Raw genomic sequence first — 21933 nt, forward strand, 5'->3', positions numbered from 1 at the left:
TGTAGGGTGTCATGTTGGGCCCTGCTCTCCCAGGATGATATCATACCATCTGCATTGTATTTCAAGCATAGAAAGGGTTTTAAAACAGTTTTAAAACCTGTGATTCCCATATATATATATCTAAAAAAAAGCAAATTAAAACCAAGTTGAAGCAAAAACAAGCAAATTAAAATTAAATGTGACAAGGTTAACATAGTGGTTAGCGCAACACTGCTACAGTGCCACTATCTGTAAGGAGTTTTCATCTTCTGCCCATGTCTACGTGGATTTCCTCCCACCATTTCAAATGTATTGGGGTGGGGGGGTTTAGGTCAATTGGGGGGCATGGGCTCATGGGCCGAAAGGGCCTGTTACGGTGCTGTATGTCTAAATTTATACTGCTTCCTTTTTTTCCAACTCTTCCTCTGTTTTGTTTGACTTGTTTCTTTGTATCTGTATATTTCTCTGCAGCCCTGACCCTTTTCTCTTTAAAATCATGGGTTGAATCATTCCCTCTTTGATCTCCAGATCTTTCTGTCTTTCTTTCCTTTTATTTCTATTTCTCCGTGAAACCTGGAAGGCTAATCTAGAAACAAATCTTGATAGGCACCTTTCACTTATGTCCATTGCCAATCACATCTGCTCACTAATCTTGGAACTCTTAAAGCTGAGTCTGAAGGTTAGAGCAGCATCAATAGGAAATGTATTGCTAAATGTTTTAATAAAATAAACTGGCATACAAACCAGACAAAGTACTCCATTCAGTATTTAACTGTCTGCTGCTTCTTCAGCACATTGTTTGAATTTTCGGGCAATCCTCTGTCAATCACAGGTTTCTGTTCAATAGAAAAGAGCCTGGCTGAGATATGCTTAATGTATGCAGCTCCATGAACATTTCCAACAGCATAGATGCTGGCAGCTGTCCACAATGCAAGATGAAGAATACAGGCCAGACATCCACTATTTGCCTTGGCATTCGTGGCCAAAAGTTACTTAAGACAACAAAATGAGAAGTGTTCCCCAGCTACTCAATGTACTTAATGAGAGAGTTTCTAACCACATTGGGTCAAGGGTGGGTGGGGGTGATTGCAGAGTCCATTGGATGGTGTTCACATGGATCCAAACTGAAACAGGGTGGGAGAGGTGGGGGACAGGGGGGAGCTGTATTTATCATCTATTTTTAATTGAAATAAGTAGACTATTGTAGAAAATAAGAATTTTGGTGTATATGTACATTGTGCAATGTATATGACAACAAACATAATTACCATAATTATCGGTGGAGGATTTGATGAAAGTAACATCTTAAGAAATAGGGGCAGGAGTTGGCCATCCGGCCTGTCGAGCCTGCTCCGCCATTCAATAAGATCATGGCTGATCTGATCATTGACTCAACTCCACCAACCTGCCTTTTCCCCATATCCCTTTTTTATGTAAAAATCTATCTAACTGAACCTTAAATATGTTTAATGATGTAGCCTCAGCTGCTTTCCTGGGCAGAGAATTCCAGAGATTCACTATTCTCTGGGAAAATCATTGAAAATCAAGAATAGGTTTTTAGATTCTCTCTCATTGGAGATAGTGATTGTCTGGCACATTGATGTGACCATTATTTGTCATGGGCCCATGCCTAAACTTTGTCCAGGTCTTTCTGAATACAGGTAAGGGCTGCTTCATTCACTGAGAAATATTGGGACTGGTATTGGTCTATCTTGGGTCTGTGGATTTGAGTTTGGCATTCTCTTGAAATGTAGGAATAGCAATAGTCTACTTGGGTTTTACAAAGATATTAAAATTATTTTTTTGTTTATGGTGTGGTTCATACCTTGATGAAGGGCTCAAGCCAAAATGTTGGTTATGTATCTTTATCTTTGCTCTATAAAGTACCCTGTTTGATTTGCTTTGTGTGTTCTTATGGTGTGGTTTATGGGATTCCCAGGCTACCCGAACACTGGCATCTTCAGCCGGTCTGGCTTTATGTCCAGACCCATGGCAATCAACAGCTGCCAAGAATGAACATAAATGAAAGCCTTGCTAGTGATATTCAAGTTAAGTCAAGTTTATTGTCATCAGATGGCACAAATACAACCTGCCAAAACTCCATTCTCCAGTCCTCAGTGCAAAACATGCAGACATACAACCAGACATAACATAGATACAGACAAATAAAACATATGCAGGACAAGTATTGATATATATACACACACATGCGCTCACATACATAAATATATATCGAGTATGTATGTGCGTGTAACACACAAATATATTTATTTATATATGGGTTTGCGCTGTTTAAAGTCCATGATATGTTCTGTCAAATTGGGCAATATGCGATGTGGATGTTGTGTGAACTCTATATTGCTGTATATACTTAGCAAAACTATATGGGATACTGAACTTACGATAAAGTTTTTAATTTTTAAAACATTTATGTAAACACTTTCTTAGCCTATATCACACACAATTTAACAAAGAGAATCAGGATCATCCACATCACTCCAACCTCCTCATAGTGTTCCACTGGAAGAGTTTCAGATCCAATAACCTCCATTGATGAACTGTCACTCTGTAATGCCTGAAGGACCTGGCTGAGGCTCTTCTTGAGGAGGTGTTAGCTTCTTCAGGAAGATGTCCAGTGCTTGAGCATTCCTCTGTATCAGACAAAAGCGTTCAGTGTTTGAATTAATCTCTTCAGCACACTGCAAAAAAATGATCTAACTCCTTAACAGTGAACCTCTTCTGCACCTGCTCTTCTCCATCAGCAGTTTCCTTTTCCTTTGCGTTTTCTTACATCCGCTGCATCCTGTTCTCATATTCTCCAATCAGGATATCTGATTGAACTCCATTATAACCCTACTGGACCACAGATGACAAACGTATATGCGGTCGGACATTGCCTAATTTGACATTAAGCAGTGCACACCTGTGTATGTGTATCATACACACCCACGCAGCCATGTATCGCAAATCGATTGGGCGTAAACTGATCATTATAGGTTAAATATACTGAACAACATGAGATATCATGACACACATACATACTTACCTAAACCTCTATATATTGTACATACACATGTCTAAATACGATAGTTAATAAAATATAAATAACGTGCAGCATCTACTGTACAGTTACACCTGCCAACATTGGTCCCAGTGTAAATTTTAACATTTTTATTAAGCCTTTATGGTGACCTCGGACAGATCTATGATCGACATTATTTGATTGGGCATAAGTCGACGTACATATATATATATATATATATATATATATATATATACACACACACACACACACATATATATCTCTATTCTTTGGCTTGGCTTCGCGGACGAAGATTTATGGAGGGGGTAAAATGTCCACGTCAGCTGCAGGCTCGTTTGTGGCTGACAAGTCCGATGCGGGACAGGCAGACACGGTTGCAGCGGTTGCAGGGGAACATTGGTTGGTTGGGGTTGGGTGTTGGGTTTTTCCTCCTTTGTCTTTTGTCAGTGAGGTGGGCTCTGCGGTCTTCTTCAAAGGAGGTTGCTGCCCACCGAACTGTGAGGCACCAAGATGCACGGTTTGAGGCGATATCAGCCCACTGGCGGTGGTCAATGTGGCAGGCACCAAGAGATTTCTTTAGGCAATCCTTGTACCTCTTCTTTGGTGCACCTCTGTCACAGTGGCCAGTGGAGAGCTCGCCATATAACACGATCTTGGGAAGGCGATGGTCCTCCATTCTGGAGACGTGACCTACCCAGCGCAGTTGGATCTTCAGCAGCGTGGATTCGATGCTGTCGGCCTCTGCCATCTTGAGCACTTCGATGTTAGGGATGAAGTCGCTCCAATGAATGTTGAGGATGGAACGGAGACAACGCTCGTGGAAGCGTTCTAGGAGCCATAGGTGATGCCGGTAAAGGACCCATGATTCGGAGCCAAACAGGAGTGTGGGTATGACAACGGCTCTGTATACGCTTATCTTTGTGAGGTTTTTCAGTTGGTTGTTTTTCCAGACTCTTTTGTGTAGTCTTCCAAAGGCGCTATTTGCCTTGGCGAGTCTGTTGTCTATCTCGTTGTCGATCCTTGCATCTGATGAAATGGTGCAGCCGAGATAGGTAAACTGGTTGACCGTTTTGAGTTTTGTGTGCCCGATGGAGATGTGGGGGGGCTGGTAGTCATGGTGGGGAGCTGGCTGATGGAGGACCTCAGTTTTCTTCAGGCTGACTTCCAGGCCAAACATTTTGGCAGTTTCCGCAAAACAGGACGTCAAGCGCTGAAGAGCTGGCTCTGAATGGGCAACTAAAGCGGCATCGTCTGCAAAGAGTAGTTCACGGACAAGTTGCACTTGTGTCTTGGTGTGAGCTTGCAGGCGCCTCAGATTGAAGAGATTGCCATCCGTGCGGTACCGGATGTAAACAGCGTCTTCATTGTTGAGGTCTTTCATGGCTTGGTTCAGCATCATGCTGAAGAAGATTGAAAAGAGGGTTAGTGCGAGAACGCAGCCTTGCTTCACGCCATTGTTAATGGAGAAGGGTTCAGAGAGCTCATTGCTGTATCTGACCCGACCTTGTTGGTTTTCGTGCAGTTGGATAACCATGTTGAGGAACTCATATATATATATATATATATATATACACACACACACACATATATATATATATATATATATATATGTATATATAAATATGTATGTGTGTATATATATATATATTAATGTGTATGTGTGTGTATATTTATATATATATACACACACATATACATATAATAATATATTTTTATATATTCATATTTCAAGAACAAAATCATAAAAAGATCCAAAGAAACAACCCTTCATAAGTTAGCAAGTGCATCATTAAAGAGTCTGCAGATTACTGGGAAACTATCTGAGAATTGTTTGTGCAACTATTGCTTTGCACTTAATGTTATGCAGATAGGGCTGCATTTCATGCTCTACATTGATGAGCTGGGTTTACAGAGCATTAGGTGGCTCAGAGTGGGTTTATAGAGAGAAAATCTCCTCAGGGCATTACAGCATATCATTCTGAGTTGAAAAGATGATCAATCTGGGAATGCACATTATTGATTCTGTCTGAAATAGTTTCTGAGAGGACAGAGGATAGTACTTTTTTTAAACAAACGCATTCTTATATCAGTGAATGAAAATGCAAATAAAATAGTCGTGCGCTGGCTTTCACCTATTCACATTCACAAATAATGCTGTACTCACTTTCACCCACACAGGATCACACAATGTGTACCCAACATAATTATACATAACCCACTCTCAAAGCATTCACACAGTGAAAGTTTGGGAAATCATTTTCTCAGGCTCTTGCCGTCCACACGTTCAGGGTCAGAGAATTCACATTTTCATGCTGCAGTGCAAACTTACAGCACATGCTCTCACAAGCCACACATTTTGCATTCATGCTGCATATATTAATACACTTGACACTTAGGTAACCCACCTAAAATTCAGATATTTATATCACCAACACATGGCAAGGTGATCAAAGTTTAATTTTAAATCCACTCAAAAAGTGACATTACTTATGAGTGATTAGATTTCTTGCTCAGCCTAAGAATTTGAAAGCATATTTCTCTGCCAGATGGACAAAGAGGTTTGGTTATTCTTTTCACTCTTTGCAGGAAAAACCAGAATGTGGGTCTAAATTATAAAAGTGGAAACAAAGCCATGATAACAAACAAAATGATGAGGATGGAAATGCCGGCTTGACATTACTGGAAGATAAAAAGCTCACTCAGCATGAAGAACATGTGCAGGTAGGCTGTCGAAGCTTCATTACTGTGGCAAAGAAGAAAACAGCGAGGAAGTGCACAATCAGTGAGCTCCCAATCTGTCTGCAAGTGCAAAACCAATTGTGAGTGCACAATTATTATACAGAATACACCTTTTGATAGTGTATAGCCAGTGTGGGACCACACAATGAGTGGGAGTGAGCAATCAGTTGTTGCAGTGCACAATGACTGTACACAATCATGGGGGGGGGGGGTGTTGTGACTGCAGAAGTGCAGACAACCAGTGTGATAGCACACAATCAGAATGAGCACAACCACAGTGATAATGCAGAATTAGTGTGATACTGCACAAAATTGGGAAAGTGTGTGTGTCAATGTGTGTGTTTATACTAAGGACACCTCGTATCACCCCGCATCACTGCGATTTTTTTGTCCCTCGCATCACCGCGCATTTTAGGACTACGCGAACTGTTTCTACCGAGCGATGAATACCCGGTGATGCAGGGCGATGCGAGGTGACCAGGAAGTCTGATGAGCAATCGAAAACCGCAGGTGAAAAATCGCAATTTCCGGTGAGTCACCCGCGGTGTTTCCACTGCAAGGTCGTCCCTCGCATCACCCCGCATTGACCATCTCAAAAGTAGGACGCCGGAGCACCTCGAATCACCACACATCGGCCACAACCGGATGTGTTTACAGTGCGGCCAGATTCGAGGTCACCGCGCTTCACCTCGCATTACCGTGCTTTTCCCGGCTCAGTAGAAAGACCCCCAATAACTCTCAGTGGCAATGCTTGATCACAGAGAGTGTACAGTGCGACAGTAGACAATGGTTATGCAATTAATTAATCAATGAAGCACTGAATAATCGATGGGATAGTAAGTAAGAGCAAGAGCAGTGACAAATCACCATGGACACTGACTAATCACTGCAGGCATTCACTAATCACTGTGGATAATGAATAATCAGCACTGAATGATGTCATCAGAATGATGTCATCAGAATGATGTCATCAGAATGATGTCATCAGAATGATGTCATCAGAATGATGTCATCAGAATGCCTTTGAATTATTGTAATGAGATGTTCAATTGATGTACACAATTAATACACAATCATCAGGGATTTGCTGCTGAGTGGTTACTGTTGATATGATTCTTGACAGAGAGAGAAAAAATACTTCAATTGAATGCCTGCTCATGAGCAAAAGAACAGGAGAGTGCTGCTTGGACAGTGACCTGAGACTCAGTGACCAATGCTGAACCTTGTCCCCCACCCCGAGCAGAGAAAGAGTTAAAAATAAAGTTGCACAATTTAAATTTAAATGATTGGATTCTGTGTCCATGGGCCACTGGTTAAATCTTGACCTAAGTGATCTGAAAGCAAATTAAAATTTCCCCTCTCTTTGCCTCGACTCAGTTTGACCTTTGTTTATATTTTTCCTTAATGATAAATTCATCAAAACCAATTTGCCCATTGTCTAACAGAATGATCTAATTCCACATTTTTACACAAAGGGATTAAATCTGGGTATGAGTTCCATCTATAGACAAAAAAACCCCAACCTTACAGTTTGTGGCCACACACCCCTCCCTATTGGCATAATTTCCCTCCAGTCACACGCACACGCACCAACACATACGGACCTGCAAATAAACATCTGAAATGCACATAATATGTAGCACATGCAAACACACATTTGGACCTATAAATGTTCATACTTCAAGAGGTCAATCAAGAAAATCTGTAGACACCGTGGTTGAAATGAAAACACAAAATACTGGAAATGCTCAACAGGTCAGTGTCCTTTATGTACACGTCAATGTGCAGAGAAATATATACAGTGCATACACACACCACAAATATAAACACGCAGGCATACACAGAGTCATGCACACACATTTTTTCTTCTTCTTTGGCTTGGCTTCGCGGATGAAGATTTATGGAGGGGTAACGTCCACGTCAGCTGCAGGCTCGTTTGTGGCTGACAAGTCCGATGCGGGACAGGCAGACACGGTTGCAGCGGTTGCAGGGGAAAATTGGTGGGTTGAGGTTGGGTGTTGGGTTTTTCCTCCTTTGTTTTTTGTCAGTGAGGTGGGCTCACACACATATATAAGCAAATAATACACACAATGCATGGATATTAGCTCCACAACCATCTATGCATTTTCATATTTATTGCAAAGCAAAAAAAGCAAATACCTAACTCAACCAGACAAATAAACATGATCACATGTACAAACTCATGCAACATTCACAGTATACAAACACAAAACACATACCTGCATGTACAAAAATGTATACCTACTGCACATGTCTAGAGAGATGCACCAAAACACAATGAGTGTTCATATAAATGCACAACAGTAGATCTAGACATTCAGTGCCCTGTGGTCTCTTCTTGTAGAATGTGGGTGTCAGAATGGGATTTATTTTATGACTGCTGCCCATGAACACACAGGCTGAGTTTGATTTTAAATCCATACCAAAAGACATTCTCGAATGGACATATTTACATTTGTTGTGGAAACTCAAGTGCAAACAACTATTGCAAGAGGGCAACAAATCTTTTCTCATGAATGACCCATAGGAATCACTAGTAATGGCTGTGCACTGACTGAACATTGAAAATTACACTCGTGGTTTGTCTCCGAGCTCAATGTGGTGCATGCCATACAACCCTTGGGAAGCCATTCTCTTGGTCTGCCTGTTGTAAGAGGGAACAAAATATGTTCGGCTATCCTTGAATAAAATGCATCATTTATCTGGAACAGCATCAGGGAAACTGTGATATGTTCCAGATAGCTCCAGCCTGGAAAGAACTTGAATCATTAACAATGGCGATCATAGAAACCTTAATAGACACTGGCAGCCCTTTGCTTATTCTGCTCATTGTAAGTTGAGTCCAGAGTATGTGGGATTTTCCAGAGGTGAGGCCCCCACTCATTGCATCACAGTGCAGGTGGGCAATTGCTTCTTGAAGGCTTGGCTGGAATAGCCTCCTCTTCCTTCTTAGTCTGCTGTCATACTCCTCACCCTCTCTCTGTTTTGCTGCACTCTGGATCATTTTCACCATCGCGTCCACATCCGTGACTAGTGGCATTTCAAAAGACAGAAGTCAAGGCTGTATGCACCAACTCATTGGAGGATTTCAACAAGAAATGTCAACAATTCCCTTTTCCCTTACTGACCTGCTGAATTCCTCCAGCAGAATGGTTTTCTGCTGCAGTGTTCTTCTGCTCCCTGCTACACTTTCAGCGTTCTTCTGCTCCCTGCTACACTTTCAGCGTTCTTCTGCTCCCTGCTACACTTTCAGCGTTCTTCTGCTCCCTGCTACACTTTCAGCATTCTTCTGCTCCCTGCTACACTTCCAGCGTTCTTCTGCTCCCTGCTACACTTCCTGCATTCTTCTGCTCCCTGCTACACTTCCAGCATTCTTCTGCTCCCTGCTACACTTCCAGCGTTCTTCTGCTCCCTGCTACACTTCTAGCATTCTTCTGCTCCCTGCTACACTTCCAGCGTTCTTCTGCTCCCTGCTACACTTCCAGCGTTCTTCTGCTCCCTGCTACACTTCCAGCGTTCTTCTGCTCCCTGCTACACTTCCAGCGTTCTTCTGCTCCCTGCTACACTTCCAGCGTTCTTCTGCTCCCTGCTACACTTCCAGCGTTCTTCTGCTCCCTGCTACACTTCCAGCATTCTTCTGCTCCCTGCTACACTTCCAGCGTTCTTCTGCTCCCTGCTACACTTTCAGCGTTCTTCTGCTCCCTGCTACACTTCCAGCGTTCTTCTGCTCCCTGCTACACTTCCAGTGTTCTTCTGCTCCCTGCTACACTAGACCTTGTAGATTTTCCAGTTCTAAAGAAATCTAGAAACATTAAACTTCATTGGTTTTGCATCAACACTCAGTGGAAATCGACCAGCAGTATTCGATGATCCCTTTAAAAAGCACAAACGAAAAGTCCTGTGTCCCCCTCATATTTAAAATTTACACCCAGGGAAAAAGAGTGTCCATGTTTTATCCAAGAGTATTCTATGTTTTCATAATTTTATAAACTTCTATCAGGTCACACCTAAGCCATGACACTCCAGAGAAAACAACGCAGCTTTGTCCATCTCTAACGTGCTAGTGGATGTCTTTTGTACCTTCCTCAAAGATCCCACAAACTTCCTTTCATGTGGTGACTACAATTACACACACTGCTTCAAATAGGGCCGAACCAGAATTTTAAACACCTGCACAGGACTTTCTAATTCAATGCCAATCAATGCCTCCTTTACCATTCGACTACTTGTATTGTAACTTTCAGGGAGCTATGGACTTTCACCCCAAGATCCTTCTATACATTAATGGTCTTAAAGTCCTGCCATTACTGTCTATTTTCCTCTTGTATTTGAATTTCCAAATGCATCTCTTAATGCACCACTAATTAATCACTGCCTTGCATTGTTCAGTGCTACTTATTCAGTGTTTTTCAATATAACGCACCAACTATGCAACATTATCCACTATTAGTTATACTGTTCAGTGTTATATTCTAAATCATTCCCTCCTGGCTGTTTCTCAGTGTTAGTCAATCCCTTCGAGAGTTACTTGGTGGGTTGCCACTTCCTCACTTGCTATATTTTCACAAATGACCAGGCAATTCAACCTCCACCTCTTCACTCTCCATTGTTCCCTGATGATTCTGTGCTACACGCCCAGTTAAAGACTGTTAAACATCCTGTTACACCATGTTTTATTCACTGTTAGTGATAACAGTTCCCAGTCACTGTCACTCCTAATTATGTAATGTTACACTCAACAACCCTCAGTAATGACTAAGAGTTAAAACCAAGGTCACTCAATTACTCAGTGATACAATGAGTGACATCTTTGGTTACTGTACGTTATTGTCACAGTTTCCTTAATTCTTGCTCTATGATGCACCCAATGGTCCTAATATATGTTGCATTTACTACTTCTCACTAATTATTCATTGTTACCCATTACATCATCTCAATATAATCACTATTCCTTATTAACTGTAGGTAGTTGGGTGGAAGTTCAAGCACAGAGTATTTTTTATTGCTGTGTGTTTGGATTCAAGTGTGAAAATGACTGCAAACGCAATCAAGGTACACATTAAAGCAAAACATACAACTCATTTTGAATCATACGTTTGCAGGCACCAAGTTGATTGTAGAGGAAAATTTGATAGTATTCTCTTAGCTTGCTTGGAATGATAGGATACTTGACCAATTTTTGTATTAGCCTTATCGCTTGCTAGCTTAAAGAAGGAAACGCTATAAGGGGAACATGGAAAAGTTGCAAGTTGAGCTCTGCCTTGTGACAATGACTAACTCTACAGCCTGAGCCCAAAATCACTAACCATCGATAAACAGAATTTTTGTACGAACCGGTCTGTAACCACTGCCAAAATTATTAACTTGCCTAAAGCTGCACCATGTGCTGATTGTAGAAGAATGCACGGATATATTCTGTAATTTCGAGTCAAGTGCCCATGGAGATCAGCACTCTTTCTCCTTGCAGCCAAGCAAAATAAAGCACCTGGAATGAGAGAAGGGAGTTGATCGTTTTGTTTGTTTTTAGTGAGGGGAATATTTTTTCTGCGATACTGATTGATGATCTCTGTGCAACAGCAAATTGATGGCTCTTCTGTCTTTAAGTGAGCTGACATGGTGTGAGCTTTCACTTGCTAAGGAGCTACAACATGAACTACCCTTTCACCTTGCTGACTTTTTCTGTAATTTTCTATTTTTATTATTAATCAAGTTGACGCTGTGCTTTTAGCTATTTCTCTCACCACCCCTAAGTATGCAATCTGCTTTCTAACATCCAAGTAGTTTGCTTTCTCTCCTTTATCAGCTTCCTCTCCTCATCTTAGAAATAATCCACTGCTGACCATTCAAGCCCAGTTACCCATTCCAACTCTCTGGATTAGATTTCAGATTTATTGCCAGAGTACATACTTGACATCACATACAACCCTGAGATTCCTTTTCCTGTGGGTGAGGCAGAATGGCAACTTATTGATAGTGCAAAAAAAAAAAACCTGTATTTGACATAAACACGTTAAAAAATAAAGTACTGACTGTGCAATACAGAGAGTATAAAAAAGCAATAAAGTGCAAAAGTAAGAGATTGTTGTTGAGGAGTCTGATGGTGGAGGGGTAGCAGCTGTTTCGGAACCTACGGCACCTACATCTCTTTCCTGATGGATTACTCGACTGTGCTGGAATTTTGTGTTGTGGGTGGGAGAAGGAGATGCAAGGACATTGTGTCTTTAACCATCTCCTCTGACTGCTGGGGTTTGCAAAGGGCCCTGGCGAGTTGATGAGATTTGGGATTCGAAAATGAGGACAGGGAGGCTGGTAAGGCCATATACAAAGTAGCTAGATGTTTGAAAGCAGACTGAGCTTCAGATGGAGATGGACGGATTAGCATCAAGCATAGCATCACCTTCAGCAATTAAAAGAGAAAACAATGGAGATACTTGTCAAGAAAAACAGCATCTATGCAGTTAAAATTTCACATTCATGATCCTTCATTAGAATTCGAAAAGTGGGGAAATGTGCTTCAAGTTCTAAAGTATGGTGGAAGTGGAGAGAATAGAAGGAGTGTCTGTGGTGGCTGGTCCATGATTGTCCAGCTGATACAGTTGCTTTTGATACTGTATAAGGCAGGGGATGAATTCTGGGGGGTTAATCACAGCTGAGATGATTGAGGCAGTAAGGAGAGAAAAATCAATGTAAAACTTTGTGATGCAGCTGCTGGAAATAAAAGAGAATGCTGGGAGTGCTCAGTGGATCAGGCACCATCTGTGAAGCGAAGAAAAGTAACTCCATGATATAGAAGAATGCCATTGTATCAGATCTAATCTTGAGGTTATGTTGGACTTTGTTGGCAAGGTCAAAGACAGAGTGGGGTGGGATAGTGAATTAAAATGACAGAGAACTGGAAGTTTAGACTATGCTTGTGAACTGAACAAAGTTGTTCTCAAAAGCAATGACCCAATCTGCTTTTGGTTTCTCTGTGCAGGACAGTACTGACAACACCGAAGGCCAAGCTAAATGAATAGGAAGAAGTTGCAGCGAATCAGCGAGTCACATGGAAATATAGTTTGAGTCCCACTATCTTTAATGACCTCTGAGCTACTGTTGGCTATATTTTCTAATGGCAGAGTCCATGATCATGTGCCCTCTTATTCAAAATGACTGAGCATATGAGTACAGTTGAAACCTCCCTCCCCAGTGTCCTGTGCTTGGTGAATGGAGTATGGATTATGGAGGGTCATGTGACCCTCTCTGTCTGGAACCTGGTAGGAATGTGGAACCTGATTGGAAGTCACCTAATCTGCCAATCAAAGTCAAACCTTGCCCACAGGTCAGCACACACCTGGTTATTGGCCCCTTTAATTGGCTCATTGATACCTAAGCCAGTTTCTCCAGCTGAAGGTACTATAAAGCCCACCACATCTGAGCCATCTTCCTCTTTCTCTTCTGGGTTAAACCCAAGCTCTACTCCATGTTGGAAACTGTGGATAACTCTGGAGAATTGTTGGTAAGGTGTGTGCAGACAAAGGGTTGGTTGGGAGTTGTAGTATTGTGTGCCTAGTGCCCCTGGTTAGATAAGAGCCATGCCTGCCAGGGATATCAAGTTGTAACTTAATTGTAAAGCCTTCAACCTGCAAGTGGTTGAGACTGTATAATTTAATCTGGCGAGTGTATGTGTCTTTTACCCTTGTTGCAACACCATGCTAGGCTGAGAGCAAATCCCTGCCACCCGGCTCTCCTGTCCATCCTGCTTGCCAACACCTGGGTCCTGGTGAATAAAATGGATGATATCCGACTCCAGAGGGCCACCCAGCGGGAGTACAGGGACGGCTGTGCTTTGGTTTTCACTGAAATGTGGCTCAGCGACAGGGTCCTGATGCCACCATTCAGCTGAGTGGGCTCACCTCATTTCGGACTGACAGACAAGCTGCTCTGTGTTGAAAAGCCAGTGGTGGTGGCCTGTGCATTTACATCAACAAGGAATGGTGTAAGGATTTGGTGCGAGTCTCCGGTCACTGCTCAAGGTTGGTAGAATTTGTCACTGTCAGATGCAGACCATCTTATCTACCATGGGAATTCACCACGGTCCTCATAGTAGGTGTGTACATCACCCCCCCCCCCCAAGCACGAATGCTAAGGAGGCGATCTGGGAACAGTAGGCGATAAACAAACTATAGACTGCATGCTCTGAAGACTGATCATTCATCATCATTGGGGATTTCAATAGGGCGAACCTCAAGTCACTGCTACCTAAATTCCACCAGTAGGTGGACTTTGTTATGTGAGGGCGAACATGTTGGACCTTGTGTATTGGGCTTAGCCCTGACCCCACCTCAGATACTCGGACCACATCTCTGTAATGCTAATCCCAGCATACAGACCACTTGCTAGATGCTCCAGACCAGTCCTAAAGCAGGTTAAAACCTGGCCAGTGGGAACCATTCGCACACTTCAAGTCTGCTCTGAGTTCACTGACCAGCACAAGTTCAAAGAAGCAACGACCATTGGCAACTGCATAAATCTGGAGGAGTATACTGCAATAATGACCAGCTACATTAATACGTGTACTGACGATGTCACTGTGCCCAAGTCCATCACTACTACGTGCGACTTAACTAGGAGATGTTCTCACCGACATATTTAACATCTCCCTGAGTAGCGTCGTGGTTCCTACATGCTTCAAAGCCACCACCATTGTCCCTGAGCCGAAGAAGTCGTATGTGTCCTGCCTCAACGATTACCACTCTGTCGCACTCATGTTGATCATCATGAAGTCTTTCAAGATGCTCGTTAAGGGGCACATCAAGCACCTGCCACCCCCCTTACTGGACCCCCTGCAGTTCACATATAGATCCAACCACTCTATGGATGATGCTGTTGCCACTGGCCTTCATCTAGCCCTCACCAACCTGGAAAATAAAGAATATGGTTTATTGACTTCAGTTCACCATTAAACACAATCATACCTCAGTACCTGATAAGGAGGTTGGACCTACTGGGTTGAAACATTTCCCTCTGCATTTGGATTTTTGATTACTTGATGGGGAGACCTCAGGCAGTCTGGATCGGAAACAACACCTTCAAGACCATCATACTGAGGATTGGAGCCCCCCAGGGCTGCATGCTCAGTCTGGTGCTGATCCACGATTGTGCAGCCAAACACAGTTTAAACCAAATCAAATTCACTGATGACATGGTGGGCCTTATCAATAAGAATGAGGAGTCAGCGTACAAGCACAAAGTGCAGACACTGGTGCAGAGCAAACAAACTGTATCTGAACATTAGAAAAAGGAGGGCTTGGGGAGATCATGCTCCCCTGACCATTGACGGCTCTAACATTAAGGGCATCAAGTTCTTCAAAGTGCAACTGACAGAGAATCTCACCAGGTGCCTTAACACCAGCTCCACAGCCAGAAAGCCCAGCAACACCTCTACTTCCTGTGAAGGCTAAGGAAAGTCCATCTCCTATCCTCCATCCTCACCACATTCTCCAGAGAATCTATTGAGAACATCCTGTGCAACTGTATCAGCAGCTGGTTTGGAAGCTGTACCTTCTCGGACCGCATGACCCTGCAGAAGATAGTGAAATCAGCAGAAAAGATCATTGGGAAACTTCTTCCTAGCAAGCGGAAAGCAATAAACATTGTGAAAGACTCTTCACATTCCGCATGTAGACTGTTCTCCCTTCTGCCATCTGGCAGGAGGTACTGTAGCACTCAAGCCCTTAAATCCAGAGTGGGAAACAGATTTCTCCCCCAAGCCATCAGGCTCCTGAACTCCCAGTACAGATGTGGATAGTGTGTTGTGAACTTTCAGTGAATACGTCTTAATACAATGGTTCTCAACCTTTGTCTTTCCACTCACATACCACTTTAAGTAATCCCTATGCCATATGCCACAAGGACTGGTTTGACGAAAACAACCAGGAAATCCAGGAGCTGCTGGCAAAGAAGCGAGCTGCCCACCAGGCTCACCTTGCAAAGCCATCCTGGTCAGAGAAGAAACGAGCCTTCCATCGCACATGCAGCCATCTTCAGCGCAAACTCTGGGAGATCCAAAATGAGTGGTGGACTAGCCTTGCCAAACGAACCCAGTTCAGCACAGACATTGGCGACTTCAGGGGTTTTTATGAGGCTCTAAAGGCTGTGTACGGCCCCTCACCCCAAGTCCAAAGCCCGCTGCGCAGCTCAGACGGCAAAGTCCTCCTCAGCGACAAGATCTCCATCCTCAACTGATGGTCAGAACACTTCCAATCTCTTTTCAGTGCCGACCGCTCAGTCCAAGAATCCGCCCTGCTCCAGCTCCCTCAACAGCCCTTAAGGCTAGAGCTGGATGAAGTCCTCACCCGGGAAGAGACATATAAGGCAATTGAACCACTGAAAAGTGGCAATGCAGCAGGTAAGGATGGAATCCCCCAAGAGGTCTGGAAGGCTGGCGGCAAAACTCTGCATGCCAAACTGCATGAGTTTTTCAAGCTCTGCTGGGACCAAGGAAAGCTGCCTCAGGACCTTCGCGATGCCATCATCGTCACCCTGTACAAAAACAAAGGCAAGAAATCAGACTGCTCAAACTACAGGGGAATCATGCTGCTCTCCATTGCAGGCAAAATCTTCGCTAGGATTCTCCTAAATCGAATAATACCTAGTGTCGCCGAAAATGTTCTCCCAGAATCACAGTGCGGCTTTCGCACAGAGGAACTACTGACATGGTCTTTGCCCTCAGACAGCTCCAAGAAAAGTGCAGAGAACAAAACAAAGGACTCTACATCACCTTTGTTGGCCTCACCAAAGCCTTCGACACTGTGAGTAGGAAAGGGCTTTGGCAAATACTAGAGCGCCTCGGATGCCCCCCAAAGTTCCTCAACAGGGTTATCCAACTGCACGAAAACCAACAAGGCCGGGTCAGTACAGCAATGAGCTCTCTGAACCCTTCTCCATTAACAATGGCGTGAAGCAAGGCTGCGTTCTCGCACCAACCCTCTTTTCAATCTTCTTCAGCATGATGCTGAAACAAGCCATGAAAAACCTCAATAATGAAGACACTGTTTACATCCGGTACCGCACGGATGGCAGTCTCTTCAATCTGAGGCGCCTGCAAGCTCACACCAAGACACAAGAGCAACTTGTCCGTGAACTACTCTTTGCAGACGATGCTGCTTTAGTTGCCCATTCAGAGCCAGCTCTTCAGAGCTTGGCGTCCTGTTTTGTGGAAACTGCCAAAATGTTTGGCCTGGAAATCAGCCTGAAGAAAACTGAGGTCCTCCATCAGCCAGCTCCCCACCATGACTACCAACCCCCCCACATCTCCATCGGGCACACAAAACTCAAAATGGTCAACCAGTTTACCTAACTCGGCTGCACCATTTCATCGGCTGCAAGGATCGACAACGAGATAGACAACAGACTCGCCAAGGCAAATAGTGCCTTTTGAAGACTACACAAAAGAGTCTGGAAAAACAACCAAATGAAAAACCTCACAAAGATTAGCGAATACAGAGCCGTTGTCATACCCACACTCCTGTTCGGCTCTGAATCATGGGTCCTCTACCGGCATCACCTACGGCTCCTAGAACGCTTCCACCAGCGTTGTCTCCGCTCCATCCTCAACATTCATTGGAGCGACTTCATCACCAACATTGAAGTACTCGAGATGGCAGAGGCCAACAGCATCGAATCCACGCTGCTGAAGATCCAACTGCGTTGGGTAGGTCACGTCTCCAGAATGGAGGACCATCGCCTTTCCAAGGTAGTGTTATATGGCGAGCTCTCCACTGGCCACCGAGACAGAGGTGCACCAAAGAAGAGGTACAAGGACTGCATAAAGAAATCTATAGGTGCCTGCCACATTGACCACCGCCAGTGGGCTGATATCGCCTCAAACCGTGCATCTTGGCGCCTCACAGATTGGAGGGCAGCATCCTCCTTTGAAGAAGACCACAGAGCCCACCTCACTGACAAAAGACAAAGGAGGAAAAACCCAACACCCAACCCCAACCCACCAATTTTCCCTTACAACCGCTGTAACCGTGCCTGCCTGTCCTGCATCGGACTTGTCAGCCACAAATGAGCCTGCAGATGATGTGGACATTACCCCTCCGTTAATCTTCATCTGCGAAGCCAAGCCAAAGAAAAAAAATGCCATATGTACTCTGTGATTAGTAAGGGATTACTTAAGTGGTATGCGAGTGGGAAGGGAAGGTTGAGAATCACTGCTCTAGGCCCAATTGTTACTGAAATATTTTGCTTGAGAAAAATTGTGATTGGCCAATTTCCTTTGGAGTTATGAAATCGTGCACATAACGAGCCAATTAGGTACGATTAAAACAGTGATTTTCAAACTTTTTCTTTCCGCCCACATACCACCTTAAGCAAACCCTTACTAATCACAGAGCACCTATGGCATAGGGAAGTGGTATGTGAATGGAAAGAAAAAGGTTGAGAACCACTGCCTTAATATTTTAATGTGTTAACTGCTTTCCTAATTTATATCTAGGTAAGTAAGCTCCATGGTCCTGAAGAAACGCTACCTCATCCTACCATGTGAGTATGGTATGAATGATAAATAAAGTTGACTTGAATTGAAATAAAAAAAAACTACTGTACAATCAGCTGCATTCAGATTTGTTACCCATCAAACTGGTTTCACACACACACAACAATTGGCGATGCCAGCAGGGTCATATATAATATAATCAGTCCTACGATGGTCATATATAATATAATCATCGACATCACAGAAACAGGCCAGTTTGCCCTTACTAGTCTGTGATGAACATCTTCTCCCACCTAGTCCCACTGACCTTCATTCACAGAGATTCCAGTGGCCACAGGATCATCTCAATCTGTAAATATTGTATTTATGTATAGTGGGTACGATTTTTTGTTACTTCCCCCCCCCCCCCCACCCAGGACAAATTTAAAGAAGGGGATGAATGTGGCGGTACATCACCGGCCTACTGTAGGGGGAAACCTCTAGAATCGGGTTAGGAGAGCTAGTGCAGGCAGTGAAGATAGAATCCCTGAGTGCAGTATTTGGAAGTTGGCAAGCTTGCTGGCGGACTGCGGCAAACCAACAGACTGGTCCAAGCACTTGGACCGACGTGGTGAGAAATTGCGTGGTGTCTCTCTTCAAGAATTTGGGATTCCCAAAAACTAAGAGAAGTCAGAGGGATGCCTTTTGGCTATTAAAATCTCTCCTGAGATACCAATATGAGATCATAAAGGGTGCCCAGATAAATAAGGAGATGGAGGCATTCCAGCAGTGCTGCTGTGCACTGCAGAAAGTAGCACAGGCTGGCCAAGCCTGAGCCACCGATCTCAAGGTGAGAGAGACAGAGGTAGCCTGCAAGCTGCTTAAAATCCAGCAACTGTGCGCAGCTCACCACTCCGGCAAGCAGGTAGACTCAGGACATTGTCCGGCGAGAGGATGGGCTCAACATGTGGTTGGGGAAGGGGGATGTGTGAACGGGCAGTATTCTCCCTGCACCTGAACCTGTGCAGGCTAGACCACTGATCATGCAGCCTTAGACCTGCCATGAAGGCATCGTACCGACTCAACTGAATATGGAAGCAGCAGAGAATGGGGGACCTCAGATGGACATATCTATGGTCACTGGAAAACCACAGTGACGTGTAAATATTCAGCAAAAGAGCTGATGGTGCTGGAAGACAGATATCACCAGCACCCAGGTGAAGAGTTGCTCAGCCTCTGGGAAGGGAGCTCCCCCCCCCCCCCCCCATGTGAACCTCTCTCATCAGGAAGCAAGTGCCTTGGGTAGCTTATCAGACAAGCAGACAATTAATAATGGCTTGCAGGCACTGCCTGAAGGGATCTGCGATGGGAACTCCCTATGGGATCAAGTGGTGACAGCAGTGTAAGCCCAATACGCATTCACAATTGTTGACAAATTCTCAGGTATCTAACTGCCAGCAGGCCGACCAGGACAGCACCATTAAAGGGCTACAATACCTTTCCTCCATTTATGGAGTAGTGTTGGAGATACAGTCTGACCAGGGCTCATACTTCACGGGGGTAAAAGTACAGCGGCGGAGTCCAGTATCTAGTGCCTGCTGCATACCTCCTACCGCCCAAAGGCATCCAGACTCATCCGAGCGAATGAATGGCCTGCTTAAGGAGCAGATACACACACTGATGCCCACCAATACAATGCAGGAGTGGCTCAGTGTGCTGCAGCAGGCGGAGGACAACTTCAATTCTCATCCATCAGGCCCGGGGTCCCCACTCTCATTCCACCCGGCAGCCTTTGATGGCACCAAGTCAAAGGAGGTAGAAGTTCATAATCCCGGGGAATTGGGCAGAGTATGGGCACAACAACCACAAGGTCCACCTAACGAAAGGGAAATTATAGCGCAGGCCCAGAGATCTGCAAATGGTTGCAATACAGGGCGAACTTACTCTGTCATATATTCACACTCAAAAACTAACCAGATGAGAGCGAGTTTTGCAATTCCTCACCACCAGCCCCACCCCCCCCGCCCACCCACCCTCAACCACACTGTACAGGAGAATGGTGCTGTGGACAATGCTACTGACCATCACTGTGTCGATTGGCATCATGCAACCCTACAACACATTTGTCAGGGTGACCTACAAATACATCAGCAGCACCAACAGATTAAATTGCTGGATCTGCATGTGAACTCCGCACACACTTCTGAGGGACTTCTACTTGTGTCCATCCCATTCAACACCACAGAAATGCATGAACTGTTTAATTACAAATATTTTGGTGTTCTGATGTGGTGGGTGCATGACAATGATCTCCCATCTACCTCCCCCTGACACATTACACCCAGTGACTCATGTTTCAGGAATTGCTTTTCTCCTCCCTACAATCTGAGAAACACTAAAGTCCCGACTCTTAGAGTGACTCCCCAACCAGTGAACAGGACTGGAGAATGTTGGCACTGATGTTTTGATGAGCACTGGCATGTGTGAGTGAGAATGATACCCAAGTCCAAAGCTGAAGGCATAGCAAAGCTGGTGGCTCCCTGGATGCTTAATGGCTATGAGGACACTGCGCCTACCCCTGGATCCCCAAGGGATAGTACAGTTGTTGCTTTCCTGAATATGTTGTGCCTTATATAATCCACCAAACTAATGAGCACTCAGCCTACCATGGACACCAAGGTAGAAGATCAATCACTGAGGCAGAAAGGTCCTGGATGATCACCTTCCCCCAGTATGACACTGCCTGCCTGTCCCACGAAGGAATCCGCATGACCAGTATGCTGGAGACACTGGGCAATGAGATGGTTGTATCACTGCGACATATAGAGGTTGATCTGACTCAAGTGGCAGCAGAACTGACAGCCATCTGCATGGTTACATTGCAGAACTGGATGTTCCTGGACTACCTACTTGCTATTGACGGTAGTACCTGTGCAGTGATTGGTGAAGAGTGCTGCATTGCACTTACATTCCCGACAAATCAGGGAACATCACTCTTCTGGCCAAGCATATCTGAGAGTTGGTGGGTAAAATTGAAAGATCAAGGGACCAGGCCCTGTATCACGACTCCACTTGGGGAAGCTGGTGGCCCTTTGGGGCTCTGACTATCACTCTTGTGGTGTGGGGTTTTGTCTTTTATGTTATCTTTGTAAATTTATCCAGAAGGCTCCTAGTCTGTATTGTTGTATGTAATGATTGGAGAGTGTCATGACTTCCAAGGGGTGGAATGTAGTATGGACTATGGAGGGTCATGCGACTTCTCCGTCTGGAACCTGGTAGGAATATGGATTGCAGAGGACATGTGACCCCTCCATCTGGAAATTGATTGGAAGTCACCTCACCTGCAAATCAAGGTCAAGCCTTGCCCACAGGTCAGTGCAAACCTGGTCATCAGCCTCATCAATACCTGTGCCAGATTCTCCAGCTGATGGCACTATAAAGAGAGCCACATGTAAGCCATCTTCCTCTTTCTCTTAATTAGCAATTCAGCATGTTAACAGGCTATTTCGGTCCACAAGACCGTGCCACCCAATTTACACCTCTGGGACGTTTCAAACAGTGGGAAGAAACTGGAGTCCCCGGGAAAAACGCACGCAGATATGGAGAGAACATACAAACTCCTTACAGACAGTGCGGGATTTGAATTCCAATCGCTGGTGCTGTAAAGGGCATTGCTTTAACCACTATC

General features: G+C 44.3%; 1 long non-coding RNA gene across 3 annotated transcripts in view; it reads right to left on the reverse strand.

Annotated features, from left to right (window-relative positions):
* The window catches only part of LOC138741122 (uncharacterized), a 79840-nt gene that overhangs the window by 48636 nt on the left and 9271 nt on the right, over positions 1-21933 (reverse strand). For all 3 annotated transcript variants that reach the window (XR_011343339.1, XR_011343340.1, XR_011343338.1), the window contains exons 2-3: positions 2483-2630; positions 724-815 (exon numbers count right to left, since the gene is read on the reverse strand). This is a non-coding gene — a long non-coding RNA (uncharacterized lncRNA). The remainder of the gene's footprint in view (positions 1-723; positions 816-2482; positions 2631-21933) is intronic.

This window comes from Narcine bancroftii, chromosome 8 (assembly GCF_036971445.1).
Source record: "Narcine bancroftii isolate sNarBan1 chromosome 8, sNarBan1.hap1, whole genome shotgun sequence".
Classification (NCBI taxonomy): Eukaryota; Metazoa; Chordata; class Chondrichthyes; order Torpediniformes; family Narcinidae; genus Narcine; species Narcine bancroftii.